The sequence below is a fragment of the Bison bison genome, unplaced genomic scaffold (genome assembly GCF_000754665.1).
Source record: "Bison bison bison isolate TAMUID 2011002044 unplaced genomic scaffold, Bison_UMD1.0 scf7180017864289, whole genome shotgun sequence".
In the NCBI taxonomy this organism is placed as follows: Eukaryota; Metazoa; Chordata; class Mammalia; order Artiodactyla; family Bovidae; genus Bison; species Bison bison.
The window spans coordinates 404,938-428,695 of record NW_011494861.1 but is presented as its reverse complement, the minus strand read 5'-3'; positions in this window follow the sequence as shown (position 1 = coordinate 428,695).

The window sequence follows — 23,758 nt, the reverse complement described above, 5'->3', positions numbered from 1 at the left end:
TTTGGACCAATATCACTGATAGCACCTGGAGCTGTTAGAAGCTCAGAGACTCAGGTCCCATTCCAGACTTCTTGAGCCACATTCTGCTTTTCAACGAGATGTCCAGGTACTTCCTATGCTCATTAACATTTGACAAGCGATACTCTAAAACGGTATCTCTAAAACTATGTGCCTGAGATTTGCAAACCTCGAATTGAATCAGGGAAAACAGCATGTAAACTCAGAAAAATAAGACTACAATATGACTGCAATTAATGAACCTGAAAATTCAACCATGTTAGTGTTTTCTACCTGAAATTGAAAACTATTAATGGCACTGGAGACAGATTACTTGGAGTCTAGAAATAAGAAGCCTAAAAAGCACAGTTTTGCCTAATGTTTTCTATGGCATTTGATAAAGATAGTTCTAACCTACCAACATACATGTTTGTTCTAAGAGAGATGATGAGTTCATTTGATCAAAGTTGAACACCTTACATAATATCTTCATAATCTATGAAGACATAATTTTGTCTTTCTTTCAACTTTCTGATTATAATTTTACAACCCAATTTATACATAATTTTTTTTATTTTTATTTTTATTTTTTTCTTTAAGGTCAGCCGCTCGCTCTCCACGGCCCCCGTGTCACCTCCCCGACGCCATCGCTGCAACGGCTGCCCATAATTTTTAATATTTACACATAATACTACCCAATTTTTTTACAATTTTACTCTCCCCAATTTTTTTTTCACATAAAGAGAACTGACCAATCAGACCAAAACATTCTACGTTACCAACAACTGTACTTGCCATTACAACTTAGTATATATTGTCTGCCTATTTTTAAAATCAGTCAATTTGAGCAGTTAAGGCAAACAAGGGTACCTGTGTCCACTGTAAAGTCAATATTAAAAATTCTGGACATTGATGACCACTTCCTAGAAACATGACTGTGGTCATGGAGGAATGATATGCCTGAATAATGATAAACACGTGAAGCACCTAGAGCATATAAACGTTTGCCTCTTTAATTCTTACAATTATTATTATCTTCATTTCACAGATGTGGAAACAGGAGAGCAAAATCATTAAGCACTTGGCTAAATTATGAGGTGACAGAAATAGCGTTTTAATCTAGGCAATCTGGCAACAAAGCCACCTCTCTTGACCACTTTGATATATTTCTTCCATCCTGTCTCTCTATAATTATTACTTATTGATGTCTTCCTCTCTACTTCCCCTAACCATCATTTTTGGGTTAAATTCAAAAACATTAACAGAACTAAAGAACTAGGAAATAGAGCTTTTTATAAAACAAACATTAAAACTCCAAGCCTCAGTAAGTAACGCTTTCACCTATGTGACTGAGTATGCTCCCCTGAGGCATACAGGTTAAACCACAGATATGCTAGATCCTAAAAAAATACTCTCTATTTTGCACCTCCTTGGATTTGCTTCCTCTGGTATTGAGAACTGAATGGTATAGAAGCCAACACTGGACAGGGCCAGGAAGGGCAAGGAGACAGAATTACTTCAGTAGGGACTTAGGTAAAGAGGAGTCTCTAACTCCATAACAAGTAACCATATTGGTCTTTGAATCAAGGATTCCATAGAAATACTAAATGTGCTTTGCCTTACTTGAACCTCATTGATTTCTCTTGGGAGGAATGTCTGGGTCAGGAGCTTCAGCCTCAAAGAACTCTAGGATTTGCAACCCTAGATCTCTGGCCAAATACCAGAATTATCCACATGACAAACACAACAGAAATAGTAAGTCATTTACAGATTTTTTAAAAACACTGGTAAGCTGAAGCATAAACATATTTAACTCCATTCCTGTGAGATGGGCAGCATGAACCTGGAACAAGTTCTCTAAGGTGTCTCCTAGAATCTTTATAGCCCTCCACCACAGATGACTAGAATTGTCCAGTGACTTGTCCTTGGGACATCAGATCTTTATTGATGATCAACATTTGTGATCTTTTCTCTGCATAGCACACCTATGAGAAATAATATGTTTCCATAGTTACGGTAATACTTCAAATGAGATTTGTATAAAGCTACACATCCTCCTCAACTTCAATGGGGTAATATCCCCATAAACCCACCATAAGTTGAAAATATCCTGGGTCAAAAATGCATTTAATATCCCTAACCTCCCAAACATCATGGTTTAGTCAATCCTGTCTTAAATGTCCTCAGAATGCTTTCATTAGCCTACAGTTGGCAAAATCATCTAACACAAACCTATTTTATAAGTGCTGGATATCTCATATTATTGGATACTGAACTTAAAATGAAAAACAGAATGGCTGGCTGAGGGCAGCTGGTTGTAAGTTTATCAGCTGTTGACTCTTGTGATAGTGTAGCTGACAGGAGCTGTGGCTCATTCCCACTGGCCAACATCATGAGAGTGTATCTTACTGCATATCGCTAGCTGAAGAAAAGATCAAAATTCAAAGCAAAGTTTCTACTGAATTCATACTGCTTTTGCACCATTGTAAAGTCGAAAAATTCTAAATCGAACCATCATAAATTAAAAACCACCTGTGCATGTTCTGACTCCCTTCAGTACAAAATAATGAAATCATGCTGCTCAGCATTTGTAAATATGCCAAATATATGTCATTGCCTCAGGGAGAAAAAAACCAGTTCAGTAAAAATGAGCAGCAGTGTAAAACTTCAGTATAAACTTAAACTGAACTTGAACATGTAACCCATTCTGACATGCCTAATGACTAATAACTGGGCTTCTTTTCTCCTCCTGGTTCTTGGCAATATCAAAGAAACAAAGACTGAACAAGCAGTAACGAACAACTGCAGTCACTTACCTCATTCTGTGTTTGTTAGAAAAGTAAAATAGTTTAGTTTGTTGTGTATTTATAATTTTTTAACCAATTTCCCAGTGTATCCAAATATTCGTCATCTATCTATCATTATCTAGAAAGCATTAGGATAACTTCCCAAGAGTCAGGAGGAAGTTGTTTATATATTATCCCCCTGGCAAATAAAACTAGTAACATTTAGGGTTAACTAAATTCTTTATACGTATTGATCATGGCAATTGATGAGTTTATTCACTTTAATGGCAACCCACTCCAGTATTCTTGCCTGGGAAATCCCATGGACAGAGGAGCCTGGCAGGCTTCAATCCATGGGGTTTAAAAGAGTTGGACACAAATTCGCAATTAAACAATAAGCAAATAAGCCTCCAAGTTTGTATTTACTCAATATTTTTTAGAAAGTAGATTTAGAATTTAAAGCATGCAAAGTTAAACAAATCATCTATTTTTATCTTCATCTGGAGTATAAATATATCTGAAAAATGCATTTCTGACAGCTTATTTTCTGCATTTATGAACCACTGCTTCACTTTTTCAAAGATTTAATAGTTTAAGAAGCATAAAAATTACTGATTTCTATGCAGTAAATCAGAGCACAAGACATTGTGATAAACTGCAAAAGATATGTCCCTGAAACATTAAGAGGAGACCAGAAAATTTACAGTATCCAACACATGAGAGCAACCTAAGTGTCCATTAACAGATGAATGGATAAAGAAAATGTGGTACCTATATATAATGGAATCTTACTCAGTCATAAAAAAGAATGAAATAATGCCATTTGTAGCAACATGGATGGGCCTAGAGTTTATCATACTAAGTGAAGTCAATCAGAGAAAGACAGATATCATATGATATCCCTTACTCATGGAATCTAAAAAAATGATACAAATGAACTTATTTACAAAACAGATTCACAGACATAGAAAACAAACTTATGCTTACCAAACAGGGAAGGAGGAGAGAGATAAATTGAAAGTTTGAGATTAATAGATATATACTGCTGCTGCTGCTGCTAAGTCGTTTCAGTCGTGTCCGACTCTGTGTGACCCCATGGACAGTAGCCCACCAGGCTCCCCCGTCCCTGGGTAAAATAAACAAGGACTGTAATACAGAGTGGAGAAGGAAATGGCAAGCCATTCCAGTACTCTTGCCTAGAGAATCCCATGGACAGAGGAGGCTGGTGGGCTGCTGTCCATGGGGTCGCACAGAGTCGGACACAACTGAAGCGACTTAGCATGCATGCATGCATTGGAGAAGGAAATGGCAACCCACTCCAGTATTCTTGCCTGGAAAATCCCAGGGACAGAGGATCCTGGTCAGCTGCCATCTATGGGGTCACACAGAGTCAGACACAACTGAAGCGACCTAGCAGCAGCAGCAGTAAAACTGAGAATTATATTTGATATCTTGTAGTAAACTGTAATGGAAATAAATCTGAAATAGATAACTGAATCATTTTGCTGTATATCTGAAACTAACACAATATCATAGACTGTATTTCAATTAAGAAGAGAAAAGAGGAGACTAGATAGTTCACCACATCAAAATGAGATTCAACAAGAATGAAGCTGATAGAGAATTTTGAAGGAGAGGAAGTGCAAGTGTAAATGAGAAAAGCTAAGTGTCATAAATAAATCAAATTAAATACCAGATGAAAATAATCAGTGTGTCTGAGCATAACATAAGAAATAGTTACAATTATGAGAGTTGCAATGCCAGATATTCAGAATGATAGTTAAAAACAATTCAATGTACAGATTCACCTTAATAACTACTAAGATCAGCAAGATGTTTATATTATACCTTGTATAACTGTAAACAAAGTTGAAATAAACACACATTTGTATCAGTGTGAAGCAATTATTATTTCAAATTTCAAGAACTCACAGAACTAAATCAATGCATTAAATATAATCATTATCACCACACTGGCATCCAGAAGGTTTTCATGAGTTTACTTTTTCACAAAGTGTCTGATTCCCACACATTGCTAACTCTGGGTGCATGTGTATGTGCCCGGTTGCTTCAGTGATATTCGACTCTTTGTGACCCTATGGACTGTAGCCCACCAGACTCCTCTGTCCATAGGATTCTCTAGGCAAGAATACTAGAGTGGGTTTCCTCCTCTAGAGGATCTTCCTGACCCAGGGATCGAGCCCACATCTTTTACATCTCCTGTCTTGGCAGGCAGGTTCTTTACTACTAGAGCCACCTGCGAAGCACTAAAACCATGGGTATTGCTTTTAACTAAAAATTTTCCTGCTTGCTAAGAGCAAGATCGTATTATCTTATTTTTATTTCCAGTGCACTTGAACACACTTTTGCATATTTCTTATACTTTTATATTTATCTTCAAAATTTCCTGCTTATACCTCTTGCCCAACCTGCCCAACCTCTTGTTGGAATATTCATTTTTCTCTTATTAATCTACAAAAACTTTCATATATTCTGACTACTTATATGCCACATATGTTGAAAAATAGCTTTCATGACTGCAAATTTGCTTTCTGATAGATTCCAACAACTCTGTTATATTTGAGAGCTGTGTAACTGTATTATAGACTATTCAGGCTCAGAGCAACAGATCTGTATCTAGCTAACCTAACACACTCATTGGCTTTCAATGGATCTTCTGTTTACTTCAAAGAAAGAAAGCACCCCAGGCTCACACCTGAGTCCTCTGCCTTTCTCTCCCCCACTAAATCTTCCTCTAGAAGTTCATGTACTCCAGTAGTTCTCACAACTCTAAGTTGATAATTTATAAATCTAAGTCACAGTTCCAGACATGGTCTATCCGACAAGAGATTTCAGTCAGAGATTCCATCTGCCTGATGAACTCTTTCATTAAGATTCCATTCATTCATTCACCCACTCAAATGCATACAGCATCTCTTAAGCATACCTAGTATCTATGACGGAGAAGGCAATGGCACCCCACTCCAGTACTCTTGCCTGGAAAATCCCATGGATGGAGGAGCCTGGTAGGCTCCAGTCCATGGGGTTGCTAAGAGTCGAACATGACTGAGCGACTTCGCTTCCACTTTTCACTTTTATGCATTGGAGAAGGAAATGGCAACCCACTCCAGTATTCTTGCCTGGAGAATCCCAGGGACAGAGGAGCCTAGTGAGCTGCTGTCTATGGGGTCACACAGAGTCAAACATGACTGAAGCGACTTAGCAGCAGCAGCAGCAGCAGTACCTATGAAGTATTGCAATGTTTCATCATCTCAAATTAAAAGATTTGAAACTAAAGTCACCTGCTGCCCCATAAACCATCCTTCCTCTCCAAATTCCTTTTTTGTTCATTATATCCCTAACTTTCTGCTGCTGTATCTGAAAATGTCATGACTCTTTGCTCTCTGTTGTTATGACATGCAATCAGTCTTTGTTTATTTTTCCTCTAATGGCTCAAACTCTTTTTTTTTTTTTTTCCCCACTCAACTGCCACTCTGATCCATGCCCTCAGCATCTGGCCCCTGTTGAACAGCCTTGATATCTCGTTGGCCTCACTGATTCCCACCTGTTTCCCACGTAGTTGGTTTTGTATCTTGTGCTGGATTGTTCTTCCTGCAGGATGGCTCTGAAAATATCACTCCTCTGTTCAAGAATCTTGAGTGCTTCTTCTGCCTGTGTAGATAAGCCCAAATCCACCTGCCCCTCATCAGAAGTTTCTAATAAGCCAATTCTACCAACCCAAACTCATCTCCCCCTACTCTGTGTCAGAAACACAATGTTAGTGTTCCGTCTGATTATCATTCAAACACCATCCACCCAATTCTTCACAGCACAGCTCAAGTCTTCTCTCTTCCAGGAAGTTGGCCCCAACTAAAACCATATTTAATTTTCTAAGAACTAGAGCAGACTTCAGAGAGCACCCTCAAGGACTCTGAGGCTCAAGAAATCTTAAATCTTGTTCCATAAAAATTTATCAAACACTCATTATGCACAAAACCCTGTGCTAGGAACTGGTGGTGAGAAAAATAAGTAGATGTGACCCCTTCTCTCAAGGAGCTCATGCCCATTGAAGTGGACAAGTACTTATCAAAATATATCATTTTATTAAAACCTGGGAAGTTCTCGATTGTAGGTAAACACTGCTATGAGAGTGAGAAAGGGGGGCATTTAGTTCAACTAGGATTTCCAGGAAAATATCCCAGAGAGATATCATGTGACAAGAATGTTAAAAGATGAGTAAGAGCTATTAACACAAAGTAAAATGGGAGGAGAGTTTGAGACAAAAGGAACAAAATAAATAAATCCAGAGACACAGACAATGGGGAAGGAGTGAGGAACTAGAGGCAATATTATTAGGTTGTAATGTTGAGACCAAGAACTAGTGAGAGAGAATTCAGGAATCAACCAGAGGGAGTAAGCCAGGCCTGTAGGGCTATGTAAACTATAGTAAGAGCTTTGTACTCTGATCTGTAAATGAGGAGGAGCCACTAAAATTGTTTAAAGAAGGAGGTTAAATGATGTGGTTTTGTAGAGTATTCTCTCTACATTGTAGAGGCTAAATTGAAGGGAAGAAAGACAGAAGAAAGGAGACTGACTACATATTACAGTGCACCAAGAAAGAGAGGCTAAGGGCCTGCACGACATCACTGATACAAGGGACAGGGCTAAAAAGACAGATTTGAAAAAATATTTAAGAGCTAAAGTTGCTGATTGTCTAGACATAGGAGGTTTAGGGAAATGAGAAATCTCACATGACTCTTTAAGTCTCTGGTTTGGGCAACTAGATGGTAGTACCAGTAAACTAGCAACAAAGAAGCCACGCAGCATTGTAAGGCATGGGGGTGGGGGTTGATGGAGAGGCCTGAAGGTGGCGAGTAGAGAATGACAGTCAAAGCTAAAGATAAAAATTTGGCATTGATCATTATTCCACTGATGGATAAAATAATGATAGTGATGAGATTGCCCAAGCAAAGTGTGTACAGACAGAAATAAATTTTTTTTATTTTTTAAACATTTATTTATTTTAATTGGAGAATAATTACAATATTGTGATGGTTCTTGCCATACATCAACATGAGTCAACCACAGGTTTACATGTGTCCCCCCCACATCCTGAACTCCCCTCCCAACTCCCACCCCCTATCCCTATGGGTTGTCCCAGAGCACTGGCTTTGAGTGCCCTGCTTCATGCATTAAACTTGCACTGGTTATCTATTTTACATATGACAATGTATGTTTCAATGCTATTCTCTCACATTGTCCCACCCTCATCTTCTCTCACTGAGTCCAAAAGTCTGTTCCCTACATTCGCGTCTCCCTTGCTGCCCTGCATGTAGGATCATTGTTACCGTCTTTCTAAATTCCATATATATGCGCTAATATATAGCATTTGTTTTTTTCTGACTTACTTCACTCCGTATAATAGCCTCCAGCTTTGTAACCCTGGGATACACTAATGGTCAATGGATATGCACAAAAGGAAGAGTTCATGAAGACCAAAAAGGAATAACCAAGGAATTAGGAGGACTGCCAGGACAAATTGGAGTCAAGGAAGTAAAGGCCAGAGAGTTTTAGGATGGGGTGTATGGATAAGGACTGCAGAAGCATCCTCTGGCATAGCAATGTAAAGTTCATTGATGACCTGCAAAAGCAAACGTGGACTCCAAACTGAGATGAGTTGAAGAGTAGATGAAGTACAGACATGGTAGTGTTAACTTAGCTGAGAAGGAAAGGAGAAGAATTAGAACCAACTAGTGGGAAATGGCACCCCACTCCAGTGTTCTTGCCTGGAGAATCCCAGGGACAGAGGAGCCTAGTGGGCTGCCATCTATGGGATCGCATAGAGTCGGACACGATGGAAGTGACTTAGCAGCAGCAGCAGTAGTTGGGAGGCAGGGCCAAGAGACAGCTGACTAAGGCTAAAGGAAAAATTATTATAGAGGCAGATAGTAAACTAGTCATTATTTAATTCATTGCTTTAAGGAGAACAAGAGAAAACAGTCTATAGACAATTCAATACCCAAATATCTTTTTCAGTCACAAGACCAGAAGATAATAAAGTCACATGCACCAGTACTGACTTTGCCAGGATTCTAACCACATCTTTGTGTACAGGAAGATGATGAAGTTTCTGCTCCTGCCAGGAACCTGACGCTTGTCAAACTGGTCAGGCATCTTCTGGAATAACTTAACTTTGGGGTATAATGATTTGCTTTCTGGAAGCTGGGCAACACTATTTCTATGAGGAGTCACTGCACCACCATGTGGCCAGTTGTGAGTTTTTCTCAACTTTCTCCCATGAGTAGTCCCGGTCTGAATCATGGAAAAAGAGAAATCTGCAGCTGGTGGAGACCTTCGGTTCAGCCGCTCAGTCGTGTCTGATTCTTCGTGACCCCATGGACTGCAGCACACCAGGCTTCCCTGTCCATCACCAATTCCCGGAGCTTGCTCAAACTCATGGCCATTGAGTCGGTGATGCCATCCTCTGTTGTCCCCTTCTCCTCCTGCCTTCAATATTTCCCAGCATAAGGGTCTTTTCTAATGAGTCAGTTCTTTCCAACAGGTGGCCAAAGTATTAGAGCTTCAGCTTCAGCATCAGTCCTTCCAATGCATACTGATGCTATATAGTTCTGGTTTGAATCACAGAAAAAGAGAATTCTGTAGTTGGCGGAGACCTTAGGGGCACTCTTCTTATCATACAGAGAAAGACTTGCTTCATTTTTCAAAATATCCTTTTATTTTTACTTGCATATTATATCTTGTGCATATGTGAGTGATTGCATGCATACACACATATATACACAAATATATGTTTTATATACACATACAAAATCTTTAAATATTCATTTAAACCCAGGAATAACATTCTTATCAGATTCCCTTGTTTTAAGTTTTAACATTAACATTGATGAAATGCAGCAACTTGCGCTGATCTTTGTTTCTAAACTAATCTTTAGCAACAATCACATTGCTAGGAGATTAGTATGATACTTTGTATAAACTGAGCTATTTCAAATTATATTTTTAAAATGTATGTAGGCTCACATGGAATGGTAAAATAGGAAACAAGCCTTAGGATCAATTATCTTAAGATATAAAACTCAGGGACTTCCCTGGTGGACCAGTTTTAAGACTCTGCTCATGGTGGAGAAGGAAATGGCAGCCCACTCCAGTACTCTTGCCTGGAAAATCCCATGGACGGAGGAGCCTGGAAGACTGTATGTAGTCCATGGGGTCGCTGAGGGTCGGACCCGACTGAGTGACTTCAGTTTCACTTTTCACTTTCATGCATTGGAGAAGGAAATAGCAACCCACTCCAGTGTTCTTGCCTGGAGAATCCCAGAGACGGGGGAGCCTGGTGGGCTGCCGTCTATGGAGTCGCACAGAGTCGGACATGACTGAAGTGACTTAGAAGCAGCAGCATGGTGCAGGGGGCCTGGGATTGATCTCTGGTCAGGGAACTAGATCTCACACACTCCAACTAAGAATTTGCCTGCCGCAACTAGAAAATTCCGCATGCAGCAATGAAGACCCTCCATTCTATAACTAAGACCTGGCACAGCCAAATATAAATAAAAATACATTTTTTTTAAAGATACAAAACTCAGTTCTATGTTATCTTTTTGCTTTTCCATATATAATTTTCTCTGATGATCTGAGTAACAGTTATCATAAAGAAAGCTTGGAGATTTCATAGGGGAAAGAAAAGTATTAAAAATCACTCAAAATTCCATAGCCTAATAATAACCTTTAAGATTTTGGCACATTCAATGTTTTCTAAATGTTTTAAGTTAAACATATCAAACTAGTCATTTTAACATAGCACAGGGGACAATAGTCAATATTTTATAATAACCTATAAGGGAAAATAGTCTGAAAAAGTAAATATATACACACACGCATGCATACACACATATATATATCAGAATCATTGTGTTGTACATGTGAAACTAACATTGTAATCCATTATACTTCAAATTAATATATGTGTGTGTGTATATATGTGTATATATATACAAAAAAGTTAGTCATTTTATTTATTCCATGGAATTAGTTAAGAGTTAAATTGTTTTTTTCATATGTATAGAAGTTCTTTCACCCTTTAAGTCCACCTGACCAAAATATTCACCAATTTGGAGACTTCAAACAAATGTCAAAGAACAAAAGTAGACCAAGGTTGACAAAGTTTGGGCAAGCTTTGTCCAAGGTGACCTCTCCAGCCAAACCACTCATTTGTTCATCAGTGTGTTACCATTAATTATTTCTGAAATTCCTTACTGTGTTGGCTTCTCTCTACAACTATTTATCTCCCAGTTCAAAGATGTTTCCACTGATTCTAGGTCATTTGGAAAAGGAGCACCCTAAGTTAGCAAGACTACAACATTTGAAATGTTTCAAATCAAAACAATAGACTTCTGCTGAATGCAGCATTAATAGAAGTAGTGCTAGTAATGGCTTCCAAGGTGGCTCAGTGGGTAAAGAATTTGCCTGCAATGCAGGAGAAAGAAGAGATGTGGGTTTGATTTCTGGGTTGGGAAGATCCCCTGGAGGAGGGCATGGCAACCCACTCCAGTATTCTTGCCTAGAGAATCCCAAGGACAGATGAACCAGGTGGGCTACAGTCCATATGGTTGCAAAGAGTCGGACATAACTGAAGCGACTAAGCATGCATGTATGTATTCGTAATGATGAGAACAATAGATGAAGCTCTTATAAGTGCTTTGCAAAGTTCTCATTTAATCACCCCGATTTTACAATGAAAGATGTTTAGAAATGGTCTCACCTCATAAGCTAATATTCATATGGTCAGCTTCTGCCCGAAACTCTGTTCCAGGAACCAGAAGCCCACAGCTCAAGACCTTTTCAGGAACTTAATGCTTAACCAATCCCAGGCTTTCCGATTCTTTTCAACCTACAGTAATGTAATTATATCACAAGTTCTGTGTGTAATATTTTGAAAAAAATACCTGCTTCTCTCTTTTCCCTTTTTTGACTACGTCAGTCCAAGGAGTCCATTTCTCTGGGAAAATACTAGAATACTTTACAAAAGAAATGCAAAGGGGAAAAATTAGCAAATATTCATTTTCTGATATACAAAATAGATTTATTCAGAAGACAATTTTTATTTTCCTGAGGACGGCATGGCAACTCACTCCAGTATTCTTGCCTAGAGAATCCCATGGACAGAGGAACCTGGTGGGCTACAGAGTCCGTACAGTCAGAATAGAGTCCATATGGAGGAAATAAAGCCCCTTAACCCAACATTTATATAGATCACCTGTAGTGTGGGAATGATAGAAGCTTGGACCAATGATGGGCAAGTCCCTGGGGAGGCTTGATGCTCAAAGATAAAAGGAATAAATTAGGAGGTAAAAGAAAAAGTCATCCTCACTTCATTTTTTAATAAAAGAAAGTTGGGGGAGGCAGAAGAGGAAGATTGTTAACCACATGTGTCCCAATTGCCCCCCTTGCAGGCTTTGGCCCCTAGAAGGGGAGCTACAGTCAGGTAACATTGTGGTCAGGAGGAGTTTCTCCTCCCCACTCGACCTGGAAAATAATTACCTCCTGCACCAGCCTGGCACATGACCACATCAATTAGGAGGCCCAGGGAGGAAGAAATCTCAAAAGTTTAGCTTTCCAAAGTTTTGGTTCTCATGGTCTGTTGGGGGTGAGGCAAGATCGACAGATCAACCACTGATTCCCCAGTGACAGTGGCCCTATTTCTGATTCTGAGGTGGACCTGTGGGCCAGTGGATCAGCAGTAGCACATGGCAGAGATTCAGGCCTGCAGCCAGTGGGAACCAGGTATAAGCCATCCCAGCCCAAGGGGCACAGCCAGGTTATGAGAAACCAGGAGAGAAATGGGGCAGCAAGATGAGAGTTACCAACTGCACAAGAAAATGCCAGCAAAGCCAATAGCAGCCAGGTAAACAGGAACCTCCCTTGGATTCCAGAGAACATGGGACCCAAAGACACAAAGTCCTCTTCCTAGAACCTCCTTCCCCACATGTGTAGATACATGGGAGAAACACAGGAGGAAAAGGGAGCAACCAGAGAGAATGCATTTTTCCCGTAGGGAGACTGAGCATTACATAAAGGAACTGATTACGTTATCAAACTATTTTTTTTTTTACCTTGATAGCCAGCAGATGAGTCCCCCTGAAGATCAAATGAGTTCCTGGCAAAAGAAAGAAGTTGTATTTGGGGAGAATCTAGGTTAAGGGCTCAGAGAAGGTGATGGCACCCCACTCCAGTACTCTTGCCTGGAAAATCCCATGGACAGAGGAGCCTGGTGGGCTGCAGTCCGTGGGGTCGTGAAGAGTTGGACACGAATGAGTGACTTCACTTTCACTTTTCACTTTCATGCATTAGAGAAGGAAATGGCAACCCACTCCAGTGTTCTTGCCTGGAGAATCCCAGGGATGGGGGAGCCTGGTGGGCTGCCATCTATGGGGTCACACAGAGTCGGACACGACTGAAGCGACTTAGCAGCAGCAGCAGCAGCAACAGCAGGTTAAAGGCTAAGGTGGATGACTTAATACACCCATCTACCTTCAACCCTTCCTGAAACCAGAACTGCAGTAAAGGGAGCTTTAACAAGACCCAACTCCATAACAATGGGAGAACTGAAGAGACCCCAGCTCCACAGTCTGGAAGCTAGCAAGAGATGGGCAAGTGTCCCATCATGTCCCATCCTAACAGTAGACAAAGATGGGGAGAACCAACCCAGTTAACATCACAGAACCTGCAGAGTTCTCAGGAACCAGAAGCCCCAGGGTCTCTGGAACTTGGGGTCAAAGGGATGTCTGAAATAAGGAAGCCTGAGTGGAATACTATCTCAGAAGCTGTTAAGAGTCCCTAGGTTCCCTCATCTTCTCTATTTCCTTTTTCCTAGTTTTGCAGAAATCTGAAGATTTGTTCTCTGAAAAGAAAACAGAGAGACTCTAGATCTGGAAGACACAGATACAGTTGGGGGTGTTGGCACCTATTCCAAAATGCTGAATAATTGTCCATCCCAAACTCCCTAACTCTTTTTCCCATCCTTCCCCCCAGCAACTGTAAGTTACACACTGCTATATTTAAGATGAATAACCAACAAGGACCTACTGTGTAACACAGGGAACTCTGCTCAAAGTTATGTGGCAGCCTGGATGGGAGGGGAGTTTGGGGGAGAGTGGATATGTATATGTATGGCTGAGTCCCTTCAGTTTACCTGAAAGCATCACAACACTGTTGATCAGCTATACCCCAATACAAAATAAACAGTTTAACCAAGAAGAACATTGAGTGAGAGGCAGTCCATAGTGAATGTTGAATGTGACAAACTCTTGCCATCTTCCCCTACTTTGAGAACTCTAGCAAAAAGACCCTTACACTTCTGGTAGGAATCTAGCCAACTGGTCTAACTTAAACAATGTGATATAAGACACAGATATGATGAGGACTATCTTCACTGTGTCTCTCACCTCAATCAGATCATCTTTTTTAACTTTAATACAGAATATGTTAGGAAGCCAGGTCCACATTCGTATCTGTTTTGGCTTGTCATGCCCTTGTGCTGATTGAAGCTCCTATGAACTCCTCTACCTCTTCACCTTCAGCCAGCTGAGGATGCTCTTTTCATACCAGAGAATGCCCCTGCTTTGCCCTGCTCCTGAGGGCTGCATGTGGTGGTGAGATGAGAAGCAGAAAATACAGGGCAGCCACTCCATTTGATGACATTTCTATCAGATGCCCAAAGCATGGTCCCATACAACAGCCCTGCAAGATGAGGATGGCTATGGGGTCACCTATGTGGTGACTCCTGTTTCTCAATCATCATCTTGCCCACTGACTTTCCCAAGGGGATCTTATAAACTCTCAGAAAAACTAAAGCCAAACCATGATTCAGAGATGCTATTCAGCACCTCACCTCCTGGGAACAGCCACAACATTGCTAATAGAGCTCTTTCTATATACAAATAGATCTATGCTTATTGATCAGATTTTTTAAATTTATTTTTTAACTGAAAGATAATTGCTTTACAGAGTTTTGTTGCTTTCTGTCAAACAGCAACAAGAATCAGCCATAGGTTCACCCATGTCCCCTCCCTCCCATTTGCCTCTCTATCCCACCCCTCTAGGTTGTTACAGAGCCCCCTTTTGAGTTCCCTGACGCATGCAGCAAATTCCCATTGGCTATCTATTTTACATTTGGTAATGTAAGTTTCCATGTTATTCTTTCCATACATCTCACCCTCTCCCTCCTCCCCTCCCCCTGTGTCCATAGGTCTGTACTCTTATGTTTGTTTCTCCATTGCTGCCCTGCAAATAAATTCATCAGTACCATCTTTCCAGATTCCACATATGTGCGTCAGTATACAATATTTATATTTCTCTTTCTGACTTACTTCACTCTGTGTAATAGGTTCTAGGTTCGTCCACCTCATTAGAACTAACTCAAATGCATTCCTCCTTTTTGTGGCTGAGTATTATTCAGTTGTATACATGCACCACAACTTTTTTATCCATTCATCTGTTGATGGTCAATGGACATCTAGATTGCTTCCATGTTTTGACTATTGTAAATAGTGCTGCAATGAACACTGGGAGATGAGTCTTTTTCAATTATGGTTTCCTCAGGATATATGCCAGTTGTGGGATTGCTGGGTCATATGTTAGTTTTATTCCTAGTTTTTAAGGAATCTCCATACTGTCTTCCATAGTGGCTGTATCAATTTACACTCCCACCAGCAATACGAAGAGGGTTCCCTTTTCTCCACACCCGTTCCAGCATTTATTGTTTGTAGACGTTTTGATGATGGCCATTCTGACAGGTGTGACTTGGTATCTCATTGTAGTTTTGATTTGTATTTCTCTAGTAATGAGCAAGGTTGAGCATCTTTTCATGTGTTTGTTTATCACTCAGATTTTTCAAAAATCACACGACACTGTTCACACCAGCATGAACTACAAACATCAGTTGTCAGAGGAAAGTGAAGATATGAATGAGTGCAGCATGGCAGCTGTTACTTCAGTCACACCTAGTCCAGCCCATGTACTCATGGCTGTAAGTCACATTGAAGACTTAGCCACCCTCTGGGAAGCATGAGTCTACAGGAAACACTTCTCTGGGGGTGCTTCTAAAAGGGAGGAACACCAAGAAAACAGAGATCTACTCCTCCACATTGACAGACCACCTAGCTCTGCCACCTAAGGGCTTCAAGCCCCTAGCTGTGCTGCTACCTGGCAAGTGTGAGCATATAGGAAACATTCCTTAAAAATTCCCAAGTGTACTTAAGTGACAAGAGTGGAAGAGGAAAATGATAAAGAGATTGGGCTTTCAGATTAACTTAAACCCAGACTCCAAAACCTACTAGCTCTCACCTTAGTCAGTTTACATAACTTACCAGAATTCATTCTCTTTATCTGTAAAATGAGGATTGTTATGGTCACACTTTTTTTTTTTTTGCCCAATCAATACCATTCATGCATTAGATGAAGAAATACTTGTGCATTTATTTGTGTCAGGCATTCTATTGGTACTTAAGATGCACCTGTTAAAGACAGAGTGAGATTTCTTTAAAAAAAAAAAAAAATCCCTGCCCTTATGGTAACTCACATTTTCTTTTGTGAAAATTATTATTTATTTTGGCTGTGCTAGGACTTTACTGTGCTGTGCAGGCTTTCTCTAGTTCTCGTGCACCTGTTCTTGCCACTTTTGGGCTAAGTTGCTCAGTAGCATGTAGGATCTTAGCTCCCTGACCAGGGATGGAACGGGCATTCCATGCATTGGAAGGCAGATTCTTAACCACTGGGCCACCAGGGAAGTCTCCTGTACTTACATTCTAAAGGAGGATATAAACAAAAAATAAACACTAAGGAAATGTAGTAAGCATGCAGTATATTAGAAGGTAAGTCCAAGAGGGAGAAAAAGCAGGAAACTGGAAGTGTGGGGGTCAGGTTTGCAATCTTAAATAAAAGGGTGAAAGTCAGCTTCAACGAAAAGAAAAAAATTGAGCCAAGACTGAAAGGAGTGATGTAGGGACTACATGACACAGTGCAATTAAATGCTCTCACTGCCCACCTCACCTGGCATAGCCAGAGCTTGGCAAATTATGATGGTGATGGTGGGGAGGAGCAAGGACAGGAGAAAGATGAATGACAGGAGATCAAGGTCCCAAGTGGGCAGATGAGTGAGATGGGCTGTAACATTCTTGTGACAGTGACACTCTTTAACAATAGTTAAGGTGACGCTCCTTAATAAAAGTAACTGTTATTTATCAAATTTTTGCTATGTACTAAGCATAATGCTAAATTTGAAAATATTTTATGTCATCTAATATTTGTCAATAGCCCTAACCCTGAGGCTGACAGAGATAAGTCATTGACTCGAGGTCACACAGCCAGCTGGCAATAAATTAGAGATCATGAGAGCCTTGGCCAGAGGCTTAGCCATTGTCACCGGTGGTTCCCTTAATGCTCTGGCTCTCAGGTTTGTTTTCGGACACCAATGAGACTAGTGGAAGCATGGGTCACCAGGAGGAAACGGAGGCACGTACACAGCGGCTGGGTCAGGATGACGCTGCTCTCCTCCCCTGCACTGGGTGAACTGCCTGGCTGAGCACCAACACCATATAACTTGGACAGAAAGTCTACCAGACAACAATCCTCCCCGAACATAACAGGGAGAGTCACTGTGGAATCATCTTTTGGGGGGATTTTAAAATAATAGATGAGAGCTTCTTCAAACTGGAAGTGTGCTTTTTAGCAGCCCAGGCCCCAAAGATGGTATACAATATAAAAAAAATGGATGTTCCAGGAGGCATGAGGCCCCTTGTCTGTAGCGTCCACTCAGGGTCTGGTCATGGGAAGACTCAGTGACATACATGTGTTGACTGACTCCAGAGGACCCTACAACCTGGATTGATCCAGTGCTGCTCAGACTGATTACAGCAGCTGACCTGTGGGAACACGGGCCTGAGGCTCTGAGGCATGCCCTGCACACACAGAGGAAACCCAGGGTGTTTTTAATATTCCTCTCAAGCTAAGGAGAAAATAGAGTTTAAACATAAATTCAAATTGATGCTCAGAAAGCAAGCCCTCTCGTGCATTAAAATGTTGGAGGGAAGAAAGAAAGACCTCGGAACACGAGAAAACAAAACTGAGAAATTTTACCCCGTGCCTTGGTTTCACAGAGTCAAGAGCAGAAACTGAAACCAACAGACATTTCTGTTAAAGGGTTCACCTTCTGGAGCCCGACAACCCATCAACGATCTCAGACTAGCTAACATAAGCAAGAGGCTTCCCACCACAAAGCCCCGAAGGGCAAACCAAGCCAGCTGAAGGGGCAGCAGACTCGGCAGCCGAACGGGCGCTCTTCAGCACAGAAACATCTGAACAGAGAAGGAGAGACGAGGTGAGCCACCTCCTCCCCCACTTTCTCTAAGGCTGTGAAGTCTGCCACTTGCCGCCTGAGTGACAACACGAACTTGGGCAGCTCCAATACACCAAAAAAAAAAAAAAAATGGGGGAAGTGACATTGGTGACATTCTCCATGAGAGAAATGAGTAATAGTGTCAAAAAGTGCATGGTCTACTGCCCCTAGAAACTTTAGCATGACACCTCCCCCACCGAAACAGTGAGCCAGCAACAAATAGCAAATGTCACAGAAAACAAATCTCTTGCTGTTGGGTGACCCCCTCAGCTGAGGCTTAGAAGGGAGGAGGCCAGTAAGAACTGAGAGGTGGTGAAAAGTCACACAGTGAGGCCCCTATAGGGCTTTTATTCACAGGCTACATAACTGAGCATCCCCAGGTGCCAAGGTCATGCTAAGTTTTCTTTTTTTAACATTTTATTGCATTTAAATGAACATTCAGGGCAGCCACAATCCATTTTGTTAATAATGTAAGCATCAGAAACTACACACTCACATATACCTCCCTTCCCAATCTACTGTATTATAAATAAAGAGGAAATTTAGACTGGGTAGCCAGTTCAAGCCAGCCTGTCATGCCTGAATATCGCTAGAAGCAGAAGGATGTGCTAAAAATAGATAAGCAAGTAAGTCTCTTCTAACGTTCGGCCCCATCCCCTCATGAAGAGTACCACATTCTCGTTTCCCCTTCTGATCCTGCTCCTGCTCCGAGTCACTGCACAGCTCTGATCTCATGCACCCTGAATGTGGCAACACCAAACGTGGGGCCCTATGGGCAGCAAAGTTGTACCTACCACTAAGGAGATTTTCAAGTCAGTGCTTCGTTATAAGATGGGATTAATAAGGCTATCCCTGTGATAATCCTTCCATGTTTACCATTAACAACATTGCCAGAATTCCCGCCTTGTCCCCAGACTGAGTGCACAAAGAGACCCAAGTTAGAAGAAAAAGAGAAACTCTATTCTATTGTTGGCTGACTAGATCCGCATTGCCTAGAGGACATATCTGACATATAGTAAATTATTGATGAAGATCTGTTGAATGAATTTTCTGCTGAATGAAAATAGTTACCTTTCTCTAGTAGGTAAAATAGTTAACAAACCACTTGAAGACTTGGTCGACTTTTTTACATTTATGTAAATAAATGAGATGAAGAGATGGGTCCTATGAATGTGCTTCAGGATGGGTCTGTAAGTTTCCTTGTTTCGTTATTTTTTGGTGTGTTTTTAACTAACCCTTACATGCTATGAACTAGGAATCTATACGTTGTGTATGTTATTCTTACCAGGTATTCATTCCCCCAAGGTTCTCGGATAGAACAGGATTCTTGGAAGAGTTGTAATAGGAATGGATACTAGGTGCCCTTAGTCCGTCTCCCTTGATAACCCTTTATGTCACTTCATAAGCTAACAAGTCTGTGCTTTTGGCTTTACTTCACACAGATCAGGATTCAAAGGCATAGCCTCATTTTCACTTTCATGTCAACATAATCCGATGACCATTTTTCTCCCAATCTTCACCCTTGTCCATCATTGACTTTTGATCATTTCCTCAACCATTACTGAATACTATTACATTATTCTCTTTTCATTTTTTTCAAGGTCCCCATTTTTTGCTCCTACCCTGGGCATTCCCCAGTCCCCTGTTGGTTCATTCCATCTTTATTTCACACACTCATTCTTACTCACTCAGTTTGACTTCTGTGTTTATTTTCCTTGTGGGATTACTCGTATTTTTTTTCCTTCTTACTTTCTTTTTTGCATCCTCTTCCAACCTACCTCCCTTTTTGTAAAATTCTCTTTTTTCCCTAAAGTTCCATTTCATTGCTCTTCTGCCTACATTACTTTTACCCTTCTGCCTCTCTCAGATTATATAAAGTTTGGCTTCTGCAATTTTGTTTAGAAGAAAAATTTTATAATTCTTAAATATCTTTTACTTGTATCCTCATATTTTATTTCAGACCCTTTTGGTATCTTTTAGAATTTTACAGACCAGCACTGGTGTATAGCTAAATGTCCTTGTTTCAAGCTTCTTCCCTTCACCTGTAAACTTTATTCACTCACTGTAACAAAGGAAGACACATAAGCCTTAACAGGTTAGAAGGGATAAGGTTGACAAAATTATAAAGAATCACCCTTTTATTCCTCTTCTATATCTCCCTTCTTTACAGTTTCTCTTGGCAAATTGTGCCCACATTTTATCTACTTAAATTCTGATAACTGGTGAGGAAGCTATAGAATAAAACAGCAAAAATTTTCTTGGGAATCCAGAGAAGATATGCAGCAAACTGAGCAAGTTTCCAGAACAAGATACTTACCATTTTTTTATTCCATGTTTGGGGAGCCCAATATTTGTCTCTTAAATTGACCAAAGGTGAACAGCTCACCTAACTTGTAAAATTTTTATATAGTCTCATAGATCTTGACACCTATGGTTAATTAGGTTGAGTATATTGTATAGGCTGGCACATGAAAAACATTTTAATCAAAAGAAAGGGAAGTACAGCAAATGAAGGATCACTTATGTTTTCATTCTCTATACCATTCTTTCTCCTATTATCTGACCACATCACTTCATACTTTAGTACACGTGGTCTCCAATTATTGAATTCCCTCTTCTCTTGCCTTGATATTAACTATACTGGTTTCTTGGGGCTGGTGCACTGGGACGACCCAGAGGGATGGTACGGGGAGGGAGAGGGGAGGGAAGTTCGGGATGGGGAACATGTATATACCTGTGGTGGATTCACGTTGACGTATGGCAAAACCAATACAATATTGTAAAGCAATTAACCTCCAATTAAAACAAATAAATTTATATTTAAAAAAATAATAAATACAATCTTGAGTAATCAGGAAAAAAAAAGACGTTAACTATAAATTCATTGAGAAAAGAGTCTGTATCCTGTGAGAGGAAAAAAGGAATAATATTTGTTTATTACGTGTTCACCGCATTTCAGGCACTATGCTGCATGCTCTAAATTTGAGTTGGCTCATTTTACACTGACAGTCATCCTGTGAGGTACACATTTCTATTCTTGCTTTACAAAAGAGGAACTTGCGTTGCAGAAAATTTGAGTATCTTGTCCCAGATCACCTGGATAGAAAGTAGAGACACTGAAATTCAGCCCCAGATTAACCTCTCTAAGATCCTACTATCCCACCTGCATAGGGCCCATCTCAGTTCTAGGAACATAGTAAGCTTTCAGAGAGTGAGCCTCAACTTTTAAGGTAAGAGACATAAAGTCAAGCAAAAAGCGTCTCTCTTCATCTCACACTATGGGACTGCCCCAAAGCTCACTTGTTATTACCACTGTACTGTCCCCTCTCACAACACACCTGTCTGGGTACTCCCTTGCTTCCCTTGATTAACACTCCTCACTTGAAAATTCTCTCCCCAGCATCCTTGACCTTAGGATAGCTGGACCTCTTTAAGGGACATACAACTAGTAATATATTCATGTGCATATAAAAGGACAATCTCTCTGTGTCTCTCGTTTCTCCCACGATTCCTGGCACAGTGCTGTACCGCATTCTCATCACTACTGCTGTCATCACTACTGTCGCCTTGATATGGATGATGGGCACACTGGTGTGTTCACTTTGGTCTGTGTACTTTTCTGTACCTTTCTATTTTTTAAAAATTACATAAGATAGTAGGAATAGAAGAAGTCTTTGATGCCCTTGTTCAACCCAGTGTTCACCCTTGTGTAAAACTGAAAACATGTACTACAGGTTTTACTAAAAATTATAAAGGGACACTTTTAGGAATTTATATTAATGAACTAACCAGAAATTCAGGTTAGGAGTACACAAGGAAATTTGAGGTAATATTTTTAAAAATACTGCAAAACTGGAAACTGTGTGGCTGCCCAATATGATAGAACTGTGTTTTACTAAAATATATCTACTTAATGGAAAAACGGGCTTCCAAATTAACTTAAAGACTTCCAGCAAATGTTGATTATATAAGGGAAAAGCATAAAACCATATGATTGCAATTTGTTTAAAAATACACTCACACACAGACACATATGTTTCTGTGTGTCCATATAAGTATATATGTGAACATGTAGCTATAACGTGTATATTTTATACATGCATTCATAGACACAACAGAAAATTAGACACCCCAATATACCACCAGTATTTGTTGCTGGAAGGTGGAATTCTATTTTTTTCCCTTACATTATTCTGCATTTTTCAACTTGAACTTCTTTCTTCCTCAACTCTACCTTCTCTCCAGGCTCCAGGTACAATATCCTCCTCTCCTCAAATCTCTTTTCTACTCCTCACCTTCATGACTACTTCAGTCAGGGAAAATAATTAATTAAGTAATTAATAAACTTAAGGAAATGCATAAAACAAAATCCAGAAAGAGAGACACTTAAAGTGATGATGAACTTATATTCAAAGGTGACTTTTTAAATGTCTGCATGCTTTTATGCACTTTCTAAATTTTATTCTATAATCAGGAGAGAAAAAGTTTGAAATATTAGGGAAAAGGAATATTTCTAGGATGGCATTGTAAGGCACCCAAAAATCTGTTCCTCCATAAAAGCAGGAAAATTTGGGAAGGATGTGTCAAAATCAACTTTTTTTGAACTTTGGAAATTAACCAAGGTCATACAAAAATCAGAGGGGTATTTATTAAAGAAAAGCAGCTTAATCTCAGTAAGAATAGTAAGCTCTGTGACATTTTAACTTACTCTATTCCCATGGTCCTCTCCTTAGCTCCAAGCTAGCCTTGAAATCCAGCAACCCTAGAAGCATGGTAGCTGTGAAAACCAGCAGCCCAGCAATGAATGGAGGGAAGAGAATGGATGTGAAGTTCCCCAGTTCAGTTCAGTCCAGTTGCTCAGTCGTGTCCGACTCTTTGAGACCCCATGAATTGCAGCACACCAGACCTCCCTGTCCATCACCAACTCCCGGAGTTTCCCCAAACTCATGTCCATCGAGTCAGTGATGCCATCCAGTCATCTCATCCTCTGTCGTCCCCTTCTCCTCCTGCCCCCAATCTCTCCCAGCATCAGGGTCTTTTCCAATGAGTCAACTCTTCGCATGAGGTGGCCAAAGTACTGGAGTTTCAGCTTTAGCATCAGTCCTTCCAATGAACACCCAGGACTGATCTCCTTTAGAATGGACTGGTTGGATCTCCTTGCAGTCCAAGGGACTTTCAAGAGTCTTGAACACCACAGTTCAAAAGCATCAATTCTTTGGCACTCAGCTTTCTTCACAGTCCAACTCTTACATCGATACATGACCACTGGAAAAACCATAGCCTTGACCAAACAGACCTTTGTTGGCAAAGTAATGTCTCTGCTTTTGAATATGCTACCTAGGTTGGTCATAACTTTCCTTCCAAGGAGAAAGCGTATTTTAATTTCATGACTTAAATCACCATTTGCAGTGATTTTATAGCCCCCCAGAATAAAGTCTGACACTGTTTCCACTGTTTCCCCATCTATTTCCCATGAAGTGATGGGACCAGATGCCATGATTTTAGTTTTCTGAATGTTGAACTTTAAGCCAACTTTTTCACTCTCCCCTTTCACTTTCAT